We start from the raw sequence: 9,656 nt of genomic DNA, 5'->3' as shown, positions 1-9,656 counted from the left end.
TCATTCCTCATTACAACCACCTTAACAGATAGATCCTATACTATTGCTACCTGTACTTATAGAGGGGAAACTGAGACTCCGAAGGGTTTAGGAGACCAGGATTCAAAGTTGACTCTGAAGCCTGGATGCTTAGCCACTGCTCTCTGCTTCCTCCTGTGTAACTCACCCACACACCCACTTGTTCCAAGTCTTTGAAATAGCTGTTTGATTTCTTAAGCATTGTATCCAGAGGAAACTGAGTCTTCCAGTGTTATCCTTCACAAAGATTCATAAATAGCCTAATAGCATCACACTGTATCTTAACAAAGGAAACAAGCTTTCCATTTCGGATAAAAAATAATTAAGGCATTGAAATACTAAACTGAACTTGTATTCAGAATGAAGATGTCAACTTGCATGGTATTCCAGAAATATTTTATAAAAACCTACATTTCGTATTAAACTACATATTTAGCATGAGGTTATATATCATGGCATCAAAAACATACTCAGCACTTTTATAATCATAGCATCTAATCACAGTCTCACCCTTCAAAAACCTGATCCTTTAAAAACAGTTTATGTATAGTCACTAATCCACTAATTCATAGTTACTTACAGTTCTGCCCAAAGTCAGCAATTATGTCAGCCGGCTGAGTAACTTAATGTACAATTGAAACTCCATACCTGCTAATGCTCAGCTGATGCACCCCCTTGACAATTCTATTGCTAAATTTCAACGTTTGAAGTATCCTGACTAAGCAAAATTTTTACCAGGATAGCCTGAGATACAAGGTCAGGTTAAATAAGGTAAAAGAAGACAAGCAGCATTAAAAATATTCAAGCATACTGGAGAAAGCTTGTTTTCAAAACACAACACATTACAGTGCAACTTTGCCTTTCAGTGTCCATTCTCCCCACCCCGTCATACCCACTCCAATTTGTTCAGGTAGTGGACAGAGATACCTTGAGCTCAGAAAGGATAGACCCCACCTCCAGATTAGTCCCAGAGTGCTAATCAAATTCCCATTAGACAGTGACTGATCTAAATGTGGGCAGATGTAATAGTCTCTTTCTGTTGCTTATAACAAAATACACGGAACTGGGTAATTTATAAAGGAAACAAAATTTATTGCTTACAGTTTCTGAAGCTGGAAAATCTGAAGTCCAAGGAATACATCTGGTGAGAGCCTTGGTGGTAACAACAGTGACGGTAGAGTATCACATTACATAAATGGTGGAGCAAAGAGAGAGGGACAGACTCTTCATGCACCCTTTTGAAAACCTCCAAACCACGCCCCTGACCACCATTTTTAATTCATTCACTAGGGCACAGTCCTGCAATCTAATCACCTCTTCAAGGCTCCACCTTTCAATTACCCTAATAGGATTTCCTACCCTCTTAACACTGTCACAGTGGGGGTCAAGTTTTGGGGGGTATTCAGTCCACTCCAAAGCAGCAGGTAATTCAGATCTGCCCAAAGAGACATAAGGAGAAATCTAGCCAGCAGAGCTTCCCTTCCTAAATTTAAAGGTGAAGCCTAGCTAAGAGAAAGCTCTTTGCCTGCTTACCAACTTCGTCCTATTTTGATGTGATGACTGAAAACTGAGCCATCCTGTGACCATGAATGAAACAACCAAGAGAATCACAGAGATGCCAGGCCTGACAACATCACACACTGAACAAAAGCCAGAAGCTGCCTAATCCCAGACTATTTAAGGCAAAGTTAGAAGTTGTCAGTTCTTCCAAACATGTCACTGACTGACAGGGTGACCCACACGTGTCTCCATGTTTTCTCTCTCAGTTCTATTTCCCAACATTTTGTCAGCTGCCTTTTACATTGTCAGGGGTAATATCATTTGCATTCAGTTCTCTAATATGTTTTAATATCCTGTGCTATATCTATGGGTTGGTTTTGAATGTTGAAATCAATAAATACTGTTACTATTTTATGGCTATGTTAATATGATGGCTATGTTAATATTTTAGTAAAACCAAGTAGTGGGCTATAATTACATATCCAGTAGAATTACACCTGAGCCACTCAAAAGAGAAAGCCAAGTACAAGCAAATTCTTTCCTTACACTCTATCAATAGTTCAAATTTAAGTCTACTTTGTCTTTGGAGTATTGACTGCTCATGCAGTATTTATTTTTATTTTTTCTGGAGTTTCTTATTGCTCTTGTTTTCTTTTTGGAAAAATAAACATATGTCTTCTTCACCACATTCTCAATATCTTCCAGATTATTATTACTCATTGTTGGAATCTAGCACATTCTTTTGTTTGTTTTGGTGGCTAGCCACTACAGGGATCAAACCCTGGACCTTGGTTTTATCAACACCATGCTGTATCCGGTACACTCTTTTCTCTGAAGTCTATTAACTTCTATTCCAATTTGGACTGGTTTCATGTTTGGGTCATAACTTTCTTGTACAACTTTGTGTATTTCTAGAATTTTCTAATTGTCCTTTTTTTTAAAAAAAGCCTTTATCAAGTTTTCCAAATTTCCTTCTCTCCTCCAACTTTAGTTTTGACTGGTTGCTCTATAGGCCTGATGCACAGCTATTATTCTAGACTTTACTGTTCAACAAGATCAAATCAATTGTTTTCTGCGACCTTGACTCTGTCTCAGTTAAATGCCTCATACTGACATAAATTCCTGAGTCATTTCCTAAAAATAGGTAAGTGGAAGATGAGCTGTTCAGAATTTGAAGATTTCTAAATATTTTATGCTGCTATACTCTTGATAAATTTGTTGGTTGTAGAATTGTAGGTTTAAAATAATTTTCCTCTAGAATAAGACATTACACTAATATCTTCTAACACCCAGTTTTGCTGTTGAAAAGACTGTTACCAACTCAGTTCTGATTTCTCTGTAGTCTCTTTTTCTGAACAATTTAAAGATATTTTTTATTCTTGTGTTCTGAAATTTTTATTTTTGGTAATCTGAAATTCCACAATGCTATGTGTGTATATTTTTAATTATTTTTTGTTCTGGGCACTCAGATTTGTATCTGAAGATATGTGTCTCTCTTCATGTCTTAAAATTTTTATTTTATAGAAAATATCTTCCTCTCCATTTTGCCTGGACTCTTTTATAGAAATCCTATGAGCTGAAAATTGGATCACCTAGATTGACACCCTATACCTCTTCTTACATATTGTTTTCTCTTTTCTTTTTTCTTTTAAAAAATTTTTGATTCTATATTTTGGGATATTTCATAAACTTTAACTTCCAATTGTTCTTTAATTTTTAAAAGTTTCGAACTGTATTTTTAATTTTTATGTTTTTTTATTTAATTTAAAAAAATCATCCTGTTCAAATTTTGTACAGGTGATGTCTTCTCAAATATAAAGCAGATTAGAATAATTTTTAAAGTTACTTCTAGTCTCTGAAATACTTGTTTTTATAGTCTATGTTTCCCATTAATCTCAGTATTTCTCAGTGATGCTTGAAGGATTTCTTCAAATGTTTTGTGATTCCTATTGTCCATACATATCTAAACATTTTAGAATGTGAGAAAAATGTTTGACAAGGAACTTTTTGTCTGTGGGTGAGTTTTGTTGACTCTCAAGCCTTGCCTGGGTGTCAGAAAAGTAATCAGTCATTAATGTCAGAATGAGGAGAGGTTTTTTTAAAAGGGGTTTCTAATTTCTCGCAAGGCAATTGGTTCAATAATTAAGAACCCTCTGATTTTTCACCTAAGAATAAGAGCCGGGCATTAGGCTGATTGACAAGCAGAGGTGGGAGAGGTGTGCTGTGTACACTCACGCTATTTATACCCAATCTCAGCCAACTGCACTTGCCATTCCCATCTCCTCCATGCTGCCTGCAATGTCTGAGCTCAAACCTTAATAAGAGTCTCCTGGTCATTCATCTACAGCATTCACTGTAGCCTACTTTGCATGTGTTCAGGCAGAATCTGGAAAAATACTAATATGAAAAAGGCAAGAGGAGGAGGAGGAGCTCACCAAAGAACCTGAGAAGGAAGAGAAAGACAATAAGGATGTAAGAAACCCTGATATTTCTTTGAGGAAGAAAAAAAAGGCATGAGAAATTCTAAGATTTAGAAAAAATATATATATCTTCTCTCTTCCTGGCACGACTAAGCTACTAATTCTTGCTAACTCGGTTTTTCTATCAATAGTTTTTTCTATTTCTCATTTCTTATGTTCTGAGAAATTCAGATGACCAAGCTTGTTAACATTTTGAAAATATAAGTGTAAATAGATTCTGCATGAGGACTTGAGCTCTTCTGCCAGACTTAAGGTGCTCAAATTGTTGTGCCTAGACCTCGAGACAGATGGTTTGGCAGCTCAGAGTTGTGTTGTACTTCCTAGTTCTCAGGTAGGTCAGGTAGGCCAGGTAGCGTAATGAAGAGTTCCTGAAATTCAAAAGTATGTACAAACGTATATTCCTTTTTATAACATACTAAATAAAATTTGACCCTAATTTCTGAACTGTTGTTATGCATAGCAATATTTAATAAATTCTCTGTGGGTATGTTGAAGAATTAACTGAATTCCCCCATATTATGGTCTATTCTGAGTGTAGCTTCTGCCGTTTCTTTCAGCTCAGTGATAAAATACAAATCCTATTCTCTGCCCCCCATTATCACCACCACCACCAGTACCCAGATGCTCAGAGCTATTGCCTCTATATTAAGTTTCCAGATTGGCAGATTATTTTAGCCAATGTCCCTGCTTCATTATTTTTGTTTTTCCAATTTAAGCTTTTATTGCTATTAATGGCTCTTTCTCATCCCTTCTATTACTTTCTTCTCACCCACCCATCATTCTCTGACCATAATTTAGGACTGGACTGAAGTTTTCTAGACATTTTTAAATATTACATGAAAGCTTGGATAGGCCCAGCAAAAGTGTGTGCAATGTGTCTTCTGTGGATAATTATTGCAGGATTTTGTTCATTTGAGGAATTATTTTTCAGTAAGTGCTTATGCTTAGCAGTTGTTTTTTTTTTTTTTTTCCTTTGAGAATTAATTGACTATATATATCATTCTGGATTCAAGAACACAGTATTTTATATTTTACTAACTTTATAAAAGAAGAATAGACAATACTATCTTCTCAATAAAATCATTCCCATTCCTTTTAGATGAACACATTTTTCTTCATTTGAACCATTGCATAAAAGTACTTCATTAAAACTTAAATAGATAATTCTTACAAATCTCTTATTTTATATAATTAGGACCCTCATTTTATCCTGCTTGGAGTGATTAAAGCAATCTGATGACAGGAACCCTGACTTCCTCATCTCTATGTTCCCTGCAGCCCCCAAGGCAGTAAAATAATAGACTTTTAACAATTATTTGAAGAGTCGAACAGAAGTACTTGACACTCGTAAATGCATAAAGTTACTTTATTTTAAGTATACATTTAATTTTGAAAAATATAAATGCTAAAATATCTCATCTTCTTCATCTCTTAATTCCATAAAAGTCACAATAGAAAGCTTCATAAAACTGTAAAATACTATTATGTTATAGGAATTTTAGGTTTTATATTGGAAAAAAATTATTAGTAATATATCGAAATGTTTTCTGTTCTTTATCATTTTGTTCCACCATGTTGATCTACTTCATTTAAAATAAAAAGATGCATCATTTCTCCAAAGTTAATAAAGACTTAAGAGAATAAAAATAAGCATATCTGAAAGTGCATATTGATTCTGAAAAATAATGTGTACAGATATGTACCAGCCATGAAAATGGCTAAAAAGAGGCATCTATTCACTCCTTTCACATTGCAGGACTGGGACAAAGTTACTTCTGGCTCTAAAAGTTTCACTGGATGACTTTAGCCCTGAGTTGCAATATTTGCCTAAGAAACAAAATTCAGGATTTTTGTTTTGTACCCATAGAGCACAATGAAATGAGCCAAGAAATAAGACATAACTGAATTTCTGGTTAAAATAGAACTAGAATGGTTAGCATATATGACAAAACATTTTTATTTCAGGCTGCAATGAAGCTCAATGGAATCACCATCTGAAAATTCGCAAGGCCCTTTGGATAGTGAATGCCATAAAAATCATTTGATTATATTCGGTCACTTGGTGTCACTGAGCTTCATGCTCAGGCTGTGAAGAATATATGTGAAATATCATGGAATATAAATAAGAAAAATCTCAGCTTCCTGCACCAAAATCATTAAGTGGTATGAAAAGGACTAAAGAAACTTTGTCCCATCCTTGAACAATGTCAACCTCTGTAATACAACTCAAATGGTTTTATTTTTTTGAAGATAGTCAGCAGTCAATACATTTCAAGTACTTTTACACAGTTAAAAAAAAAAAAAAAGAAAAAAAGAACCAAAAACTTGGAAGACAATCATTCTTTACATTAAACACCAATATATAGCTGATAAAAGATTGACTCTGTGTGTGCTGGTGCATGTACATGAAGTACACACAAACTGAATTACTGACAGCATACAGTTACTTTACCCCCATTCTTTGAGGTGGGGGCTGAGAAGGGAGGTTTTTCTTTTCTTCCTCCTTCTTAAGTCATTAAATCCTGTCCCCATCCCTCACCCTTAACCTTGACTGGAAGAAGAGGCAGGTACACTATTGCCTATGGCACAGAAAATAATTAGGATTCTAAGTAGTTGTTTTACACAGTAGAGAAGAGTGACTTTTGTCAAGGAAAAAAGTGTCTCCAAGAGATTTTCTCTCAAATGCAAAACCAGAGGCATGTACACTGCTTTGATAAGGCAGACGCTTGGCCTAGTCATCTCTTACCCTCCAACGGTAAGTTTCTACAATCACAGGACTTCTGGTTAAAAACTCTGAGTGTACTTATTAGTCTTTACTTCAAGCAACTTGAATCTTTTATCTCCAAATTCACATCACAGAGAAACACTCTGTAAAAAATTTACTGTCGTATTTGTGTCCAGTTTACATAGAGACAAAACCACCCCAAAATCTGGTTAGTTCTTAGTCAATGAGTAAATTCCATTAAAATACAGTTAATTTGGTGACTCTTTGTGAGCCTCAGGTTTTGCTTGCTAGCGTGGTTAACTACTTCCTGTACCTCTGAAAGCAATGATTTTTTTAAAAACTTCCCTGGGTTCTATTATATTGAAAGGATTTAATATTAACTGTTCCTTTTAGCAAATGTAAGGTACTATTCTGTGCTTATATCATGAATACCAACCTTCCATCACAGATTATGAATCATAAATGGAGGTGCAGATAGCTTTTACATCTACTCAAAGGCTGTAATGAAGGGCTTTCAGAAAGTAAACAAAAATGTCTTTAATTTAACAAGATCATAAACTAGGTTGAATTTATTATGATGGGTTTTAAACATTTTATTGAAGCTCCCATCAGTAAAGAAAAAGGGAAAGCCTTCTTATATAGCTTTATATTAGGGTAACAGAAAACTAGATAATATAGAATAATCATTTTAAGGATAGTTCTAAATACAAATGTGATGCCAAAATTTGGCATGTGAAGTTTTAACACAGTAACATGTAATTTGCCACTATCATTTTAATGAAAAAATTGAGGTCATTTATATCTAATTTGTATAAAATTAAGTTTTAAGGTTATCAGATACTAGAAAAGTAATGGCCAACTTAGGATTACAAAATATTTATAATCAAAATTTCAAGAGGACAGAATTACAATTTAATTAATATAAGAACAAGTAGGAGTCAATAAGTGCATACTGTGAAAATAAAATAAAAGGTATTATTCTGCTTCCAGTAGTCCTCCAACACCTGTTACAGTAAGGATACAGCACAATTTTTATATAATCCAAAATTATGAATTCAAACTTTAAAATGTTATGTTTAATATACATTCATATATGTAACATATTAAAAACATTACATTTAAATACCATGATAAATTTAGTTAATAAAAGTCTAATTTTCAATTTGGTAATTTGAAACACACATACATATATTAATATATGTACATATGTATTCTAACTGTCACAATCATAGAGAATTACCTTTGCATCCTTATAAATGTGTGAGAGAGTACTGTTAAAGTGTATACATGTATACCTCTGCAGATATTTCTACATTCCCATAATACTTTATTATGTGAATGGACTATTAATATTCCTATGGATTTTATACTGTAAATGTGTGCTATTGTGTCAATGATGGTGACTGATTGCTGAATAATAAAACATATTTATCCCGATCTGCATAATGGTGAATTTCTTGGAATTTTACCATCCTGATAGATTATTTCATGTGTGGTTTGGGTTTTATGAAAACTGACACCAGAGGCTGGATAACTTTGCCCTTTGCCTACCGTCATTCTTTCTCTAACTCTGGTTAGAAACATCTAACATAAGTGCACCAGCCACACACAGAGCCTATACACAAACATACGGATATTTCAAAATGAAAAAATGTCTAACAATACTGCATAGGACATCAACATAATAATACAATCAGCATCTGTGCCCAAACACTACTATTATCAGAACATCAGTTATTCCCATTACACAGGAGTTTCCCATTTCTCCCTCAATCTCCTTCATAGAACAGTTAAATTTCTTTTAAAGAAAGGGAAAAATGGATGCTTAGAAACATGGTGTTTTTAATCTGATCTAGCCTTCTGGCTTACCCTAGAGATTGTGTATTAGTGCGTGTGTGTGTGTAAAAATCACATTATATACAATACAATTTTTACAGAAAGCTTGGCAGCTACAAATAAGAGGTAGAACTACTCAAAACTATGTTTCCTGCTGCAGGAAAAAATTCATTTTCTTTACAGTAATTAAAAAAAAGTTTAAAAAATTGACAAAAAATAAGTTGCAGGTTAGGCCCCATAATTTAAACAACAAAATCTAGGAAGAAAAATATTCTTCAATGTACTCAACAGATAAATTCATTAAAGGGTTAAAAAATGTTGCATAGGAAAAAGGGACATTCCAGCACTTGCTACAATGATGGCAATGGTTTTTCTATAAGAAGTAAAGTACCTTTAGTTTTTCTTCTTTTGATAACTCTAAAATTAAGGTTTACAAGCAAGAGCAAGTTAGAATAGCAACACTTTTTCCAGTTCTGGAGAGCTCTAGAAGCGAGAAGGAACTCTGTCTGGAGGTCACGGTTTGTTCTACCAAAGACAAGCCAGTAAGCAAAGCTTCAAAGATAAAACTATCAAGTTCCTTCAATATTTTAATGAAAGGTGTTATAAAATCCTTAATACTTTTGTCCTCTGCTTAATAGAGGAAAAGAACAGGATCTGTGCATGTCTTGAGTGACAGAGAAATTTGGTTGTCAGAGGACACATCTGAAAGTATAAGAACAAAAGGGGGATTCCTCAGATGGTGTTTTTTTAAAAAGGTGCACTTATTGTCTTGATTTTACCTACGCAAGACAGAAGCAGAGAGAGCACTGTATTATTTGGCCAGTGACCAAAAACTGAAACAACAAAAATTTTAAAATGAACAGACCAAAAAAACCACAAGAACATTAACAACAATTGTCAGTGTTAAGAAAGATAAACAGGTTACAATGTAGTTTCTGTTCCCTTGCTCCTCCAGAAATAATCATTGTCTTCAGGCTCAAGTTCTATTCTAATTTGAGGCACAACTTTTACTGGAGTTCTAGGAGGACTAGAGGAAAATGAGAAAGAAAAGGAAAAGACATAGTAAGCAAACCAGATTTCTTTTATCGTTTGTCAAG

The 9,656-nt window shown here is 34.2% G+C and overlaps 1 protein-coding gene across 2 annotated transcripts in view; it reads right to left on the bottom strand.

Annotated features, from left to right (window-relative positions):
* Positions 1 to 8,845: 8,845 nt before the first annotated feature.
* The window catches only part of SLC4A4 (solute carrier family 4 member 4), a 355,627-nt gene continuing 354,816 nt past the window's right edge, over positions 8,846 to 9,656 (bottom strand). For both annotated transcript variants that reach the window (XM_063107589.1, XM_063107590.1), the window contains exon 26: positions 8,846 to 9,586. The gene's annotated coding sequence lies outside the window, so the exon portion shown is untranslated. The remainder of the gene's footprint in view (positions 9,587 to 9,656) is intronic.

The sequence above is a fragment of the Cynocephalus volans genome, chromosome 9, assembly GCF_027409185.1.
Source record: "Cynocephalus volans isolate mCynVol1 chromosome 9, mCynVol1.pri, whole genome shotgun sequence".
NCBI classification, from domain to species: Eukaryota; Metazoa; Chordata; class Mammalia; order Dermoptera; family Cynocephalidae; genus Cynocephalus; species Cynocephalus volans.
The sequence above is the reverse complement of the archived record's forward strand: the minus strand, read 5'-3'. Positions and strand labels throughout refer to the sequence as shown.